This window comes from Myotis brandtii, unplaced genomic scaffold (genome assembly GCF_000412655.1).
Source record: "Myotis brandtii unplaced genomic scaffold, ASM41265v1 scaffold2207, whole genome shotgun sequence".
NCBI classification, from domain to species: Eukaryota; Metazoa; Chordata; class Mammalia; order Chiroptera; family Vespertilionidae; genus Myotis; species Myotis brandtii.
In genome coordinates this window covers 98,477-106,192 of record NW_005358276.1, presented here as the reverse complement: position 1 = coordinate 106,192, position 7,716 = coordinate 98,477, and positions in this window count along the sequence as shown.

Sequence of the window (7,716 nt, the reverse complement as noted above, 5' to 3'; positions counted from 1 at the left end):
CAGTGATGGCGAACCTATGACACGCATGTCAGAGGTGACACGCGAACTCATTTTTTTGGTTGATTTTTCTTTGTTAAATGGCATTTAAATATATAAAATAAATATCAAAAATATAAATCTTTTTTTTTTACTATGGTTACAAATATCAAAAAATTTCTATATGTGACACAGCATCAGAGTTAAGTTAGGGATTTTCAAAATGCTGACACACCGAGCTCAAAAGGTTCGCCATCACTGTCCTATATAATAAAGAGGTAATATGCAAATTGTCACACCCTCACAAGATGGCGTCTGCTCAGCCATCCAGGGCCGGCCCAAGGCACAGGCAAGCCTCGGATGGCAGCTGCTCAGGGCTGGCCCGAGGTACAGGCAAGCCTCAGATGGCGGCTGCCCAGCTGCCCAGGGTCAGTCCAAGGCACAGGTAACCAGGGCCAGTGAGGCTTGTGCTGCCAGCAGTGGCAGCAGCAGAGGAGTGATGGAGGCATCGCCTTCCCTGATAGCCAGTTGCCTCCCACCCCTGAGGGCTCCCAGACTGTGAGAGGGGGCAGGCCGGGCTGAGGGACCCCCTCCTCCAGTACATGAATTTTCATGCACTGGGCCTCTAGTATATATATACTAGTGACCCGGTGCATGTTAAAAGTGAATTAATTAGAGGAAATATTTTAGTATTGCTATTTGCCCTTTCTCTATAATAGAAGTGTCAGAGATGAAAGAAAATTAGTAAAATGTATATGAAAATCTTCCTCCTGTCAGAGTCTGGGGTGCACCATGGGAACCAGAGTCGAGTCCCCTCCCACCCACATGTGCCTCAAAATCGTGCAAGACCCAGACCCGACTGGCCCCACCCGCATTGGGATGGATCCAGACCTGGCCGGCTTCACCCCCGTCAGGCCCCACTGTGTGTGGGGGGGGGGGGGGCGTGACCACAGGTCGCCTGACCCAGCGCCATGGAGGGGGGCACAGCCTGAGGTTCCCCTGGTCTAGGCTGGGGGGGTGCACCTTGAGGTCCCTTGGCCTGGGGCAGCTGGTGTGGCCTGAGGTCCCCCGTCAAGCCCTGTGAGGCGGGGGGCACAGCCTCAGGTCCCCTGGCCCAGCGTGGGGTGCATGGCCTGAGGTCCCCCAGCCTGGGCCTGGACAGGGGCATGCCTTGAGGTTCCTCATCAAGCCCCACAGGCAGGGGGCATGGCCTGAGGTCCCCTGTCAAGCCCCACCAGGTGTGGGATGCAGCCTCAGGCCCCCTGGCCCACTGCCGGGGCGGGGGGCATGGCCTGAGGTCCCCTGGCCTGGTGCTGGGGTTGGGGTGTGGCCTCAGGTCTCCCGTCAAGCCCTGCTGGGCAGAGGGCACAGTCTGAGGTCTCCCATCAAGCCCTGCCAGGCGGGGAGCGAGGCCTGAGGTCCCCTGTCAAACCCCACCGGGTGGGGGGCACAGCCACGCAACCTCAGGTCCCTGTTGATTGCTCATTAAGGCTCATTACGGGAACTTGGCCTCTGCTGTGGGCACAGCCATCTTGTGTTACGGAATCCCTGCCTCCACTTTAGGCGCAGCCATCTTGACCATTATGGCATGATAGTCAATTTGCATATTCCCTCTTTATTAGATAATATAAAGAATCCTGTTGAATTATCATTCTGTTTATCAAGTGATCCAAGCTGCTGAGTTTTATATCTGAAAATACAACTTGCATGCCACCTATGTCTTGATCCAGCCCAGGAACCAAAAAAGGGGTATTAGCCCAGCCATCATGGCTCAGTGGTTTCACATCAACCTATGAACCAAGAGATCACTATTTCAATTCCTGGTTAAGGAACATGCCCAGGTTGCAGGCTCCATCCCACATGTAGGAGGAAGCCAACCAATGGTTCTCTCTCATCACTGATGTTTCTATTTCTCTCTCCCTCTCCCTTTCTCTCTGAAATCACTAAAAAAAATTTTAAAGGGTGATTAAGAAAGTCCAAAGATAGAAACATGATAGAAAAAGTCCTTCACGAATGAGCAGGGAACTTGGGACCCAGTGTTTAATAGCTACTGAACTAGTGCCCCTGTAGCTACTTTCTCACCCCAACCTCAGCCACCTTCTAGGCTACGTGAGTACAATTGGAAAAGGAAGAAGAGGTTTTCCTACTTCAGAAGACAAGGACTACAACTGTAGCTCCTAACTAGATATTTCCAGGACTTGGTGGCAGTATGCCCTCCCCGCCCCCCCCCCCAGAAAAAAAACTCACCTAAAACCTAAAAAAATAATAGGGTAGTGTTAGTTACTATAAATTATCAGGTCATATCTGATTCTATGAGCATCTTTCAAATATGACATTCCATTCAGAGCCTTGGTTATGTTTCCAATTACATCCTGTTAAGAAGGAGGGCAGGTTCTTATTGAACCTAGGCAAATAATTGTATAACCATGAAAATAAAAATATAAAAAAGAAGAAACTTTTGCCATTTGCAACAGCATGGATGGACCTGGAGAGCATTATGCTAAGTGAAATAAGCCTGTCGAAGAAAGATAAATATCACATGATCTCACTCACATGTGCGATATAATGAACAACATAAACTGATGTACAAAAACAGATCCAGAGACAAAGAAACACTGAACAGGCCGTCCAACCTCAGAGAGAAGACAGGGGAGGGGGAGTAGGAGATCAACCAAAGGACTTGTATGCATGCATATTAGCATAACCAATGGACACGGACACTGGGGTGGTGGGGGCTTGTCCTGGGGGGCAGGGGAAGATGTCAATCGGGGAAAAAGGAGACATATGTAATACTTTAAACAATAAAAAAAAAGAAAGTCAGTAAAAAAAAAGAAAATAAAAATAAATTACAAATTCTGGAGGAATTGGTCAGAGAGAAAAATAAAAGTGCTTTATTCCTGTTTATAAAAGTACTATAGGCCCGATGCACAAAATTAGTGCGAGGGCCTTGGCCCTGGTCCCCACCCACCGCCCCCGCAGCCAGGGGCCTTTGCTGCCTCTACCTCGGCTCCCGCCTGCTGCAACTTTGTCCAGAAGGAAGGACATCCAGGAGGACATCCAGTCTAATTAGCATATTATGCTTTTATTATTATAGATAATCTATTAAATTGCTATGAGTTATAGATAGCTTAAGAGAAATGAGAAAGGAGTTCATTATATCCATAAAATAGCACATTAAACATCAGCAATATTCCAAGCAAAACCCATAATCATCCTTCACGAGTTCATTCAGTCCCATGTGATTAATTCTGGTTCTGCTCAGTCTTGGACTAGCAGTCTCATGAAGCCACCAGCTTCTTCACTAGAGTTCTCGAAATTCTGAGTCCAGTGGTAGGATCTCAAAGCTGTATAGCAATGTCATCAGAAGTCTGTGCCCCCATAGCACCTTTTCCATGGGGGTCTGAGGCAGTGCCTTTTTCTTGAAGATGAAGCATTCTAGCCTGCAGCTGATTACAAGCACTTTCAGAAAAGCCTCAGTGTGAAATAAAAAACTATCTGTGCATACAAAAGACTTACAAAAGCCATGCAATTGACAAAGAAATTTGGTTGTTTCTTTGGCATGCAGCATTTTCAAAGATAACTAGAATTATGGCTGATAACGCTATACTGTTGTTTAATATCAGGCAAAGCAGAACCAGGACATGTGTGGACAGCAAGGGCATTGACCAATCTCTAGGAAAGAAACTTCATACAATTTCTGAAATATTTGTATTAATAATATTTTGCCCACACAAATTTAACTTAGGGAAGGTTAGGCAGCTCTTCTGATTTGGCAAAGCCTCCCAACTCGATATATGAAATAAGCCTAATTCTTTTGAACACCTCTGTTTTTACAAGGTAAAAGGGCATTTGTGATTTTCCAGAGTCTGTCAAAAAAGACTGAGATCAAGAATATATCACTGAGGATTTGAGTTTAGGAAGGCAAAATATTAAAGTTGTCGGGAGGTTTGAATACTTGGTTAAACAAGATCACGTGTTAATGAGACACACTACATGGACTTTCCATTTAAAGTGACAAAATATTTTAAAATCAATATAGGAAGTAACGCAATTGTGAAGAACCTTAGTTCTCTCAGCCCAGCGGGCGTGCCTCGGTGGTTGAGCATCGACCTATTTTCCAGGAGGTCATAGTTCGATTCCCCGTCAGGGCACATGCCCGGGTTTTGGGCTCAATCCACAGCGTGCAGGAGGCAGCTGATCAATGATTCTCTCTCATCATTGATGTTTCTATCTCTCTCCCTCTCCATTCCTCTCTGAAATCAATAAAAAATATTTTTTTAAAAGTGAGAAGGCTTGGTTTTCAAGTAAAGTTTTGTCAGAATATGTTCACTTAAAAATATTATGCTCACGTGCTCTGGCCAGGTAGCTGTTGGTTAGAGCCTTGTCCTGATACACCATCCCAGGTCAGAGCACACAGAAGAATCAAAGTGGACAAATAATTCTCTCTCTCTCTCTCCTCTTCCCTCTCCCTTCCTCTCTCTCAATATAATACATTTTTAAAATATATTTTTATTGATTTCAGAGAGGAAGGGAGAGGGAGAGAGAGATAGAAACATCAATGATGAGAGAGAATCATTGATCGGCTGCCTCCTGCATGCCCCCTACTGGGGATCGAGCTCCCAACCCAGGCATGTGCCCTTGACCAGAATCAAACCCCAGACCCTTCAGTCCACAGGCCAACACTCTATCCACTGAGCCAAGCCAGCTAGGGCAAATATAATACATTTTTTAAAATGTTAAATATTACACACACACACACACACACACACACGCACGCATACTCGCGCACCCGCGCACACACACACACACACACAAAATAACTAAATCCAGGAGATGTAATTTACAGCATGGTGACCATAGTTAACAATGCTGTACAGCAAACACCTGTAGTTAAAGGGGAATGAGGTGATGTCTGCAAGTATCTTGCTCAGCAACCTGTGGTTTAAAAGTTTGTTTGCTTTTGTACTTCTTAATCTCTTCAAAAGCCCCACAATCCCCTCCCCACCTCCCACCTGGCAACCATCAGTTTATTCTCTGTATCAATGAGTCTGTTTCTGTTTTGTTCATTTATTTTGTTTTTTAAATTCCACAGATAAGTTAAATCATATTGTAATTGTCTTTCTCTGAGTTATTTCACTTAGGTACAAATCGGTAGTTACACAATAGTCATGGGGATATAAAGTACAGCATAGGGAATATAGTCAATAATATTGTAATAACTATATATGGTGCCAGGTGGGTACTAGACTTATATGGGGGAGGATCATTTCATAAATTATATAAATGTCTAACCATCATGCTAAACACCTGAAACTAATACACTAATATAATGTTGAATGTCAACTGTAATTGCAAAATAAAAATAAATAAAATTTTGTTTGTTTTAAATTTTTTTATTAAAACATTATAGAAAAGCCTGTTCTTCTGCATCCCTAATAAGGGAAGAGAAATCTATTCTGTCACCAAAGGCCCCAATTTCTGGTCCTGAAAAGTAGTTACAAGTTTCAGAGCCTTGGTACCCAAAGCCCCATCAGGAATCGGCACCACCGGAGTCGCCGGGCTCTGGAGGAGCTTGCAGATTCTTAGCCCTACCTCATCGTTCTGAGTGGGACCTTCATTTTTATCAAGATCTGCCGGAGATTTGTACACACTTTCCATTGCGCCACCTGTACCCGACTCACGCCCATTTCGGACCGGAGCATTTGGGTCCTGCGGACTCCAGGGCAAACATTCCAGTCGGCCCGCAGTGGAAGAAACCTCCTTTCAAAAAGGGCGGGAAACAGTTCGGATACTAGGCGGGTAATACTCGCTCTCGAAGTCAAGAGAATAATGGGTGAATGGAATCCGTGATCGTTTTCTGACTCTTGGTGAACTCTAAAAATGTTCATGCCCTCGTAAAAGGCAGATAGCAGCTGTATTTTTGCCACGCTCCCTTAGAACGCGGCATAAGAACATATAAGCAGGGATCAGGACTTTTCTTTAGAAAGAGCTATCTGGGGCTTTACTTTTCAACCGGCCCCCTGAGCCGACTGATTGCGTCAATCAACTAAGGGGAGCCAATGGGAGACTGCCACACTTCAGCTTCCGTTCCAATGGCTACAGTGCAACAGGACCCCCCAAGTGATTCCTGGGCCTGGTGGTCAGCTTTTAGCTAACCCGAGGCTGGACACAGTCCAGCTCTGCAGTACACTGCCGCCAGCTTGATTTGAACTCTGTACCCCCAGGCACAGCAGGGACAGGAGCAGGGACAAGGAGTCCCCGGTCCCCCCCTTTTCAAGGTGCCCTGCCTTTCAAGGTGCCCAAGTCGCTAGGGCGCAGGCGCGAGCGTGCTGCGCGCACTCTATAACTTCTTCCCGCCTTCTGCCCCCTACCCAGTGTGCATTGCGGCTGCGGCAGCGGCAGCAGCAGGCACGCGTCGTCGTGGCTGTGGTGCTCCGGCACTCCGGCCTGTACGGATCTCCAGCAGGTAAGGAGTGGGGCCCTGGACACCGAGAGCAACCCAAACTACAGGGTTTCTCCTTCCCCCACCCAATGACCCTTGCAGTCGAATTTGGCTATAAGTTTCCCCTGAAGAGGGATACCATGAGATTAGGCCTGGCGCCCCACCGGCTCCTTGCATTTCGAGGCATAGTGACTAGCCTGAAAACTGCAGAACCTAACCCTTCCCAGAGCCACTGCAGTTTTCACATCCAGGACAAATGGCTCCTGGCCTTCCCCTGAAGGGAAAGTGGCTTTGGCCCTTCTTCACTTGGCCTCGCCCCAAATCCACTGACCAGAATGGGGGGTGTTTGAGGTACGGGGTGTGTAAGGGGTGAGGGGCGTCCTCGGGTGGGGGTGAGGAGCATATGGGAATGGGAGGCTTGGGCATACAAGTTGGGTTTACGTAGGGGCAGGGCTTGAGTGGGGGTGCAGTTTAGGTGGGGGCAGGGTTTGGGATGGTTGCAATATGAGTGGCAGGAGGAGGACTTGGGTGGGGGCAGGGATCGAACATTTGGGGTGGAGCTTAGCGTCAGGGCTTTTGTGTGGGGTGGGGCTTGGTGGGGCGTGCGCATGCGTGGGGTGGGGCTTAGTAGGGCGTGGCTTAAGGGGCAGTGGAGCTTGGCGCCAGGAAATGCGCATGCGTGGGGTGGGACTTGGCAGGGTGTGGCTTGGGAAGGGGTGGCGCTGGGCGTCAGGGCTTGCGCATGCGTGGGGTGGGGCTTAGTAGGGCGTGGCTTAGGGGGCGGTGGAGCTTGGCGCCAGGAAATGCGCATGCGTGGGGTGGGACTTGGTAGGGTGTGGCTTGGGAAGGGGTGGTGCTGGGCGTCAGGGCTTGCGCATGCGTGGGGTGGGGCTTAGTAGGGTGTGGCTTGGGGAGGGGTGGAGCTTGGCGCCAGAAAATGCGCATGCGTGGGGTGGGGCTTAGTAGGGCGTGGCTTAGGGGGCGGTGGAGCTTGGCGCCAGGAAATGCGCATGCGTGGGGTGGGACTTGGTAGGGTGTGGCTTGGGAAGGGGTGGTGCTGGGCGTCAGGGCTTGCGCATGCGTGGGGTGGGGTTTAGTAGGGCGTGGCTTAAGGGGCGGTGGAGTTTGGCGCCAGAAAATGCGCATGCGTGGGGTGGGACTTGATAGGGCGTGGCTTGGGAAGGGGTTGCACTGGGCGTCAGGGCTTGCGCATGCGTGGGGTGGGACTTGGTGGGGCAGGGCTTGGGAAGGGGTGGGGCTTGGCGTCAGAGCTTGCGCATGCATGGTGTGAAGCTTAG